Source organism: Dermacentor silvarum, unplaced genomic scaffold (genome assembly GCF_013339745.2).
Source record: "Dermacentor silvarum isolate Dsil-2018 unplaced genomic scaffold, BIME_Dsil_1.4 Seq896, whole genome shotgun sequence".
In the NCBI taxonomy this organism is placed as follows: Eukaryota; Metazoa; Arthropoda; class Arachnida; order Ixodida; family Ixodidae; genus Dermacentor; species Dermacentor silvarum.
Window position 1 is genome coordinate 7588 of NW_023606940.1, and position 7922 is coordinate 15509.

Below are 7922 nucleotides of genomic sequence, written 5' to 3' on the forward strand. Positions count from 1 at the left end.
ATAAAAAGTATTAATTTGTAGAGCGGAACACGAACAAGCGCACACAGACGCAGTAAATAGTACAAGCGGCGCAGCTGACGAACCACCGCATTAGCGCGAGCGCGCCTGTAGACACGACTGAAGGAGAGGGGGAGAGAGAAAGTGGCGGCATAGAGAAAAGACCGTGACTGCTGCGACCGGGTCGCAGCAAACAAAAGGTGCCCAAAACGTTTGCTGCAACCCATGACGTCACGTCCGCTATAACCCATGATGTCACGTCCGTTTATTTTCATGGCGGCTGTTTTTCGGGGCCGGTCGCGTTGTGAAGCGGTCCGTATTCCGTGCCTTCTTACAGAGTAAGTAATCCATTTTACCACTCTATATGCATGTAATAAAAGGTTGGGGCTGTCAGCTGCTTGATGTGTCTATTTAGTTAGTTATCTTGCGCGCATATTTTGCCTCGTGGCCGCGTCAAATTGCAGCCGGCCCGTGGAATGGGCCGTGGCATCCCATATAAAGCTATAAAGCTGATCCTCCATCAGGATCGTTAGTACGTGTACAGAACCATCCAGTAGTGTGGTTCAGTGAATGATGCGTGAAAAAACGAGGACGCAAGAAAATCCTGGCATGGTGAGCTGTTCCGCCAGATCGTGTTGAATCGCGTTTTTGCGCGAGATGGTCGAACAGCTTTGCTACTGCTTTTCTACAGCTTTGCTGCATTTTCATTTAATCATCACCTGCATTCTTTTTAATAAGACAAATGGCATTACTGCGCGAAAGAGCGTCTCGGAAGTTTCCCAACAACAGCCAATGCCGCCGTGCCTGTTGCATGCACGCTTACCAGCTACACGCTGTCCTGATGCAGTTGGAACGATTATGACGCAGTATCAGCCTGCTACTGCGGGCTGCAGGATCACGATGACAATACAATTAAAATAACTAAAGAAATTAATGCAGTAAGTGTGGTGTTCAAACGTTGCCAAGCGTGATAAGCGGACCTGCCTCGTAAGATGCGTTGAATGAATCGGCTTTCTAAAGTCAGCTTCGCCGCAGTAGACGTGTTACGCGGTGAAGCTTACCCAAAAATTATTGCAGTGAAGCATACCAAAAGTGAAAGGGGCCGCTATCACGGGACATGTATATGTTCCTTAACTATGTACGCGCGCACTCGCCTTCGCCCATCACATTACGCGCGCCCAGGAGCGTAATAAGTGTATTGGCAGGTGTACTCACATATATGAAAACTGCCAAGAAAAGCTGGTTAAGGCAAGCTCTCTTGTCGAAACGTTTGCACCAGCCTGTTCGACCACTGTTATATCACCGCAGTTTGTGTATTGCGGTGAAGCATACTGATTGTGGGTAGGGGTCACGCGAATTGGGAGTGTAGGGTTTCAGCCAGCGACGAACCCTACCAGTCTCAACGTTCTAGTCTCAACAAAGCTAGCTCATTTTTGCGCCAGGATGACGTTTCGACAACTTTTGTTGGCTGTTGGTGATGACACAACTCTTTTACAGATAGCATTCTCTAAGCCTTTTGAAATGACAGGGAGCACTGACACCGGCCGATAATTTGACATGTCATTTCTGTCCCCTGATTTAAACAGTGCAGTCAGCTTCGCCTGTTGCATTTTTGTAGGGTAAACGCCAGTAGACAAGCAAACATTGAATACGTGGGTGAAAACAGGCACTTTGCTTTGTTCTGTACCTGTCATACTGCTATTAAATTTTCCTTTCCTTTTAAAGTGCTTACGTACATCACATCGCAAGGAGTCACTGTGTAATTAGTGGCCTTGTCATGTTAAAAAACCAGGCTCTACTCAATAGAGGTTGGGGTTAAGTACCTGTGAAATTTTTTTAGAGGGGTAGTTTTTTGAGAAGAAATCAGATGCCAGAAACAGACCTGTGGTATCCTGGGTTTGAGTATTTAACAGTGGAAAGGATACAAAATACTTTATATTTCTTGTCTGAAACCAACAAGTAAGTGAAATATGTAAATATATTAAATAGCGTCCATGGAGCAACTGAAAGCTGTGCACACCTAGACCCAAAACGCGCTTCTCTTGCTCCAGTCCATGCAGGCTGTCAGCTGATTTGTTGAAGCCTCTAGTACATTCTCAGTGGTGCAGTAATTTTTGTCTGCATTTTGCTCAAGTGTGCCCTAGACATAATTGACTGATTTGCAGTTGCAACTGGACTGCAGCCTCAGCTTGGGAGACCAGTGGTAGGGCACATTTTGTAAAACTAAGCTACACATAGCATTACCAGTTTGAGCAGAGACCTGTTTATATATGTGTCGTCTTTAGCATCTAGATTTTTTACCATGAATTCAGAAAAATCTCCAGCACATCGAGTCCCTAGATTTGAATTGCTGTATAAGTTGTCTTCTTGTTCATTGCGGTTGCGCTTAACTTCTGTCCAAATAGGAGAGCACTTCTGCATAGCACATCAAGGACCATTCTTATTAACATGCCTTCCTTTTATTTATCTTACCTACAATCAAGAGCACACGTATATAGCACATGAATGTGCTGTGCTTGAACTTGACTTACATTGCCATGTTTAGTAGCACAGTGCTCATAGTTGGTGTTGGTTCATTCAAGCTAAGCATTACTACAACCTTTAACTGTAGGTATTATGGTGTGAGAGCAGAGAAATGGATATGCAAAGACAGTTGGGCACGTTAAGACATCTTTTTGTGTGTGAAAAGGTGAAAGATACACAAAATGGGATAGAACACGTGCACTTTCATCTTTTCTCACAACAACAACAAAAAAAAAACGTCGGAGGAATAAGGTTCCTTCACTGTGCCATAGAAACTATATGTTTGCTCTCAAATGTAATTCTGATTCGTTGGATTTGTTCTTGTGCTGTTTTTCTTGAGTGTGCTTTACTTTTTACACGTCAACGTTTCAAACTCGTTTTTATTTTTGACAGACTGAACATCCCACGTCTTGGTTTGACTTCCTGGTACAGGATACTTGCAGTTGGCATGGAGTGGTGAAGCAGCATGGTGTACTTTTATTAAAAGCACAGATTTCACCATTATAGAAGCAGTTCATAAAAAAAAACATGTGTGCTGAAAATAAAGTGTTCCTACCCAGATTCCTCAGTGTCTAATTATGCTTGTATCCCTGTGTTCTCTTCAGCAAAACCACTTATATGGGGAATTGATTGTGATAAGTGCTTGTGAGAGTTTTCAGGAAGAGCTTTGGACCCTTTTTACTGGTGCACAGGTAAAATGTGCACATGCTGTAAAATTGAAACACCAGGTGGAGTAGCAAACACCAATGCTTGATGTGGCATTTGTCGGGCTTGTGTGTCGGCACATTTTCCATACAACAATATACTCTAGGACAGCATGCTAGCACTACAAAGCACCCATCTTTTATGTTAGGTATAAATTACTGCAAGCTCTTTAAAGATGGTCACAAGAGAAATGCTGGCTTTAATTCAAAACTAAAGGTGAAGGAAGCTGTGCAAATGTATTGAGAAATTATGCAATATGTGCCGTTTACTCAGTTCAGGTAACGTCCAAACGTGCCATAAGGCCTTGATAGCTGAAACCTGAGTAACAACTGGTAATGCAATTAAAGAATCTTGTTACACCTCTAAAAATGAGGCAGTGAAATGAAATTAGTGTCACAATTCCTTTTTGTTAGGACTTCGTTTGGGTTGAATATACTGATTGTAACAACACAAAGTGGAGGGGGTGATGCACATTAGAGAAATACTAGTCTATTTTTATATTCCACCTTCTCTACATTCAAAGTGCAGTAAAGTTACCATGGAAAGCTACAGTGAAGCCATTGGTTGAGTCTGTATGGTGGCAATCACCAACCTAACTGCTTGGGTTTATAGTGCCTTACTTGTACATACCTATTTAAGCGTTGAGCTATTTGAACATTGATTAAGGTAACCAACATATGAACAAGTAGTTTACTGAGTAAATTACGTGGGGAAGGGCAGAAAGATAGGACAGAGCACAGGGGGTGTATTCTGCAAGTGTCAACCAAATGGACATAACCATTTCAACTGCTGCTTAAGTTCTGATTGGCTGGGCTGGGGCACACGTGAGAGGGAGACAGGTGCCCCAGTCAATCAACGTTTCAGCAAGAGATGAAATGGATGTGTCCACTAGATCAATACTTTCAGAACACCCCCCCCCCCCGCAGTTCTGTCTGTGACCAACATGCCTGGTATGGCACCCTTGCTTTCAATATCCGTCTTTATCAGCTAAAGTGGGAAAGAGCCACGTTTGTGCATGAAACGTTTTCCTGAGGTTGTCTGCCTTGAAGCCCATGGTGGTAATCACAGGAAACAGGGCGGATCCAGAGTAGCACCAAAGGAGAAGCCTTTATCAAGACAAATATGGAGGGGGGTTACTGCATGCTCAAATTTGTGAGCTCACAAGTTTGCCAAGGCCGCGTCGTGTCGGTAGTTGATGAAGACTACATGAGAGAGAGAGAGAGATAAATGAGATGCGAAAGGCAGGGAGGTTAACCGGAAGGTAACTATCCATTAACATGGTTAATGAATAACCACATAGGCTAAAATTATTTAGGTACTGTTTATGAGGACTACATATTTGCTGGAAATCTCTGAAAATAATTGTGCAAGCGCAGAATAACACCCTCCACTAGTGGTGACGTCCTTGAAGGAATGAATATGTATCAGTTGTACCTGTGTGGTGAATAAAGTTACATAAAAAAAACTTGGCAATAGAAACTAAATTCAGAGTAGTACTCCAAATACATTGCCTCTTCTTTAGGACTAGATGAATGCAATTAATTATAATAATCAATTGAAAATCGAATGCCAACCACAAAAAAATGTTATAAATGTTTTAGCTCCTACCTGAGAGCCATGATTGTGAACAAAGCTCCAGTTTAACCATCTCTAATTTTTCATTTTCATGATTTGTGTTTAAACTACTTACCATGCCTCTTTCGACCAGACCAGACGAGCTTTCGTCAAACTCTTCACTACTTCAATGCAAATAATTAGAGGTTGGCAAATGTAAATTTTTTCTAATGGGAATAGTACGTGTCGAATAGTCGAATACAGATGAATACATTTACAGCAGGCTTATTTATCTTGATATAATTAAGCACCGTGCTTGTACTGACTACAAAAAAATGTGGTTGATCCCTCTTATATAGGAATCGGTATAGAACACGAAAGTGAAACGTGTCTTCACAGAAGTAGTGTAGTGTTTATTGCACATTGATATATAATGTCTATTGGTGTTTTGTGGCTAAAGCGCTCTTAGGCGTTGATGCACCCACGCTGACGCCTGGTGGCACGTCTCCTCCATCACGACTACCAACGTCGATGACCATGAGCAACCGTCGTGCATATGGAAGCTGCACTACGCTGCACACGCTAGCACAACGCGAAAGACGAAGCACGTAACTGACACACTAATACAACGCGCAAGACAAAGCACGTAACTGAATCGTCACCGAGTCAAATCAGCGCGTACAGCGCGTCGTAATTGCAGCCTCCGCGATCAACTTAAGAAACATTTTCAGAGCTAATTGCGGAGGCCACGCTCCGCTGTGCTGAGTACGGTGAACGCCACCTAGGTGGCGTTGGTAGTGCTTCTTGATGCCAGCGTCCCTTCGAATGCTGGCATCGAGGCGTCGTAGTATAGTGCCTAGAATATACTTACTAGTGTGCCGACCGCGGGCTTTCCGGTGGCACGGAGAATGATGCCTTCCAACGGCGGCCACCAGACGGCGATAGCCGTACGGACCGTGCTATGCCGAGCGGCGTCTCTAGCCAACGCGCGCGTGTGCGACAGACGCCAATGGGCTGCCCCAGCCCGTTTCGCTTTGCGGAACGTTGGTTGAGGTGCAAAGTGTAATCGAAAGAATATGATTTCGTTTCACTTACAAACGATCGTACGCACAGTTATCATTATAACGCTACACGCTACCGGGTGTTCCTGCGAAAAATACCACTAAATAAATACGTGGTTTCCGAAGAAGTGTAACTTTTTTCCACAGTAAACTATTATATGCGAGACAGGTACACAAATGCTAAATTCACACCAAGTTGTATTGTATCTAATTACCATAAATTAAATTAATTACCATAAATGACGGTAAATAAACAGGGCACATTTTCATGGGCGAAACACCGTCGACTAATTTTGAACGAGCGCTCAATGTAGCAATTATTAAAGTGTTTCTCACAAGCGACAGCCGCCAGAGTTAGCCTTCTATCTGCCCTCTTATATTCTTCTCCCACTCGGCAAAACGTTCTGGCCAGTCAGCAGGCGCGCTGAATAATGAGACTTGCTCGTTGTTTGAGCGGTATCCAGTTGTACAATATGGGACAAAACGGGTGCTGTCTTTACGCCTCGTTTTCTGCGACATCTCGGTTCCGTCCGTGAACAGACACAAGTGCGAACCACGCGCTCAGAAAAGAAACCCAGCAATGACATGCGGAGGCACCACATGCTACTTGCTCGAAAGCTACAACGCGCCGCAACCGACTGCGCTTACGAACGCGCATTCAAAGTGCATCCGAAGCGCAAGCGACGCGCGATGCGCCGCTCGGTTAGCACGGTCCCAAACAGTGTCGCCGTCTGGTGGCCTCCGGCGGAAGGCATCACCGGCGGTGCCAGCGTCTCCCATTAGAAACGCCCGGCGGTCGGCACACTAGTAAGTATATTCTAGGCACTATAGTCGTAGTGCTGAGACCACGGAAGCGTTCACTGTCGGTGCGCGTTAGTGTCATAATGCAGTACTTCTCTTTTCTGCTCGTAGGCGGCGGCACCGCCCCGAGCAAGAGCGCGGGTACACGGAGGAGTGTTAGATATATAAGGCGCGTCTGTGTAGCTCTCTGCAAATGCGTTTGTGGCGCAATGGGTTAAACGCTCGGCGATCTATCGTCGCGGACCGAGAGGTCGTGGGTTCGATTTCCAAATTTTGCATGTTTGTGGAACTTTTTCTTCTGGTTTCTTTCTTTGTATTATGTTCGTGTACATTGTAAGCTGACGTATTTCCGTGACGGAAATACGTCACTGAAGTCTTGGTGGACCCCGGCATAAAACACTTTCGTGTTAAAAAAAGAAAAATACTGCTAACTATCAGGGAAGATTAGGATTACTTTTAAACACAAGTTCACTAATTGTGATTTAAAAAACTGCACAAACACCTCTCGAAATCTTTAGAGCCTGGTGGCAAACAAGAGTTCTAAGAATAAATAGCTGCTGTATGACTAGCTGTAAAAAAGTACTAAATAAATGGTTGTGGCAGAAAAAAAAACGGAAGACAAAAGCTGCAGAAGGACTATTTTGCTGTAAAGACATGTAAAAGGACAGGTTGCAAGAAAAGAATCACTGGTTATAAAAAATTTACATGCTCAGACTGTGAATAAAAATAAATGATAGGCTATAATCAAAAATCAGGAGTTGTCATGTAGCCTTCCATCATGAAACCAAAAACACAGTTTGCATTACCAATTTTGTTTCTGCATTGCTTCGAAAACTTTTGTTGTTTCACTTGTGATAATTTGGGATACTTTGTTAGCAGATGGTGAACAGTAACAACTTTAACAGTCGGTTACTGCGAAGTATTTGGCTAGTTTTATTTAATCAAAAATGCTGAATAGTTGATTATTTTAGAATACGAATAGTTAGCATGTAACGTTCGATTCATATCCAAAACTTCAAATATTCTTCCACCCCTACACATAATACTTCCTTTACCAGTGGTCATGCCAAAGCCCCCCCCCTCCCCCCTCCTTAATATGTACTCGGCATCCACCTCTACAATCCTGAGGCATACTGACATTATGCCGTGTGGCAACCCAAGCAAATAAAAAAAATCCTGAGGCATGATTAGATTTGCATTGTGTGGTAAGTACCAGTCTGCAATAGTTTGGATCTGTCGGCTGTGCTGAGTAATTGTACATCACATACTTGTAACAGTCAA

General features: G+C 43.6%; 1 long non-coding RNA gene across 1 annotated transcript; it reads left to right on the forward strand.

The window, feature by feature from the left end:
* The first annotated feature begins 225 nt into the window (after positions 1-225).
* LOC125942017 (uncharacterized) lies at positions 226-3079 on the forward strand. Its single transcript, XR_007464738.1, has 2 exons — positions 226-335; positions 2914-3079. It is a non-coding gene; the product is annotated as an uncharacterized LOC125942017 (long non-coding RNA).
* The last annotated feature ends 4843 nt before the right edge of the window (positions 3080-7922 follow it).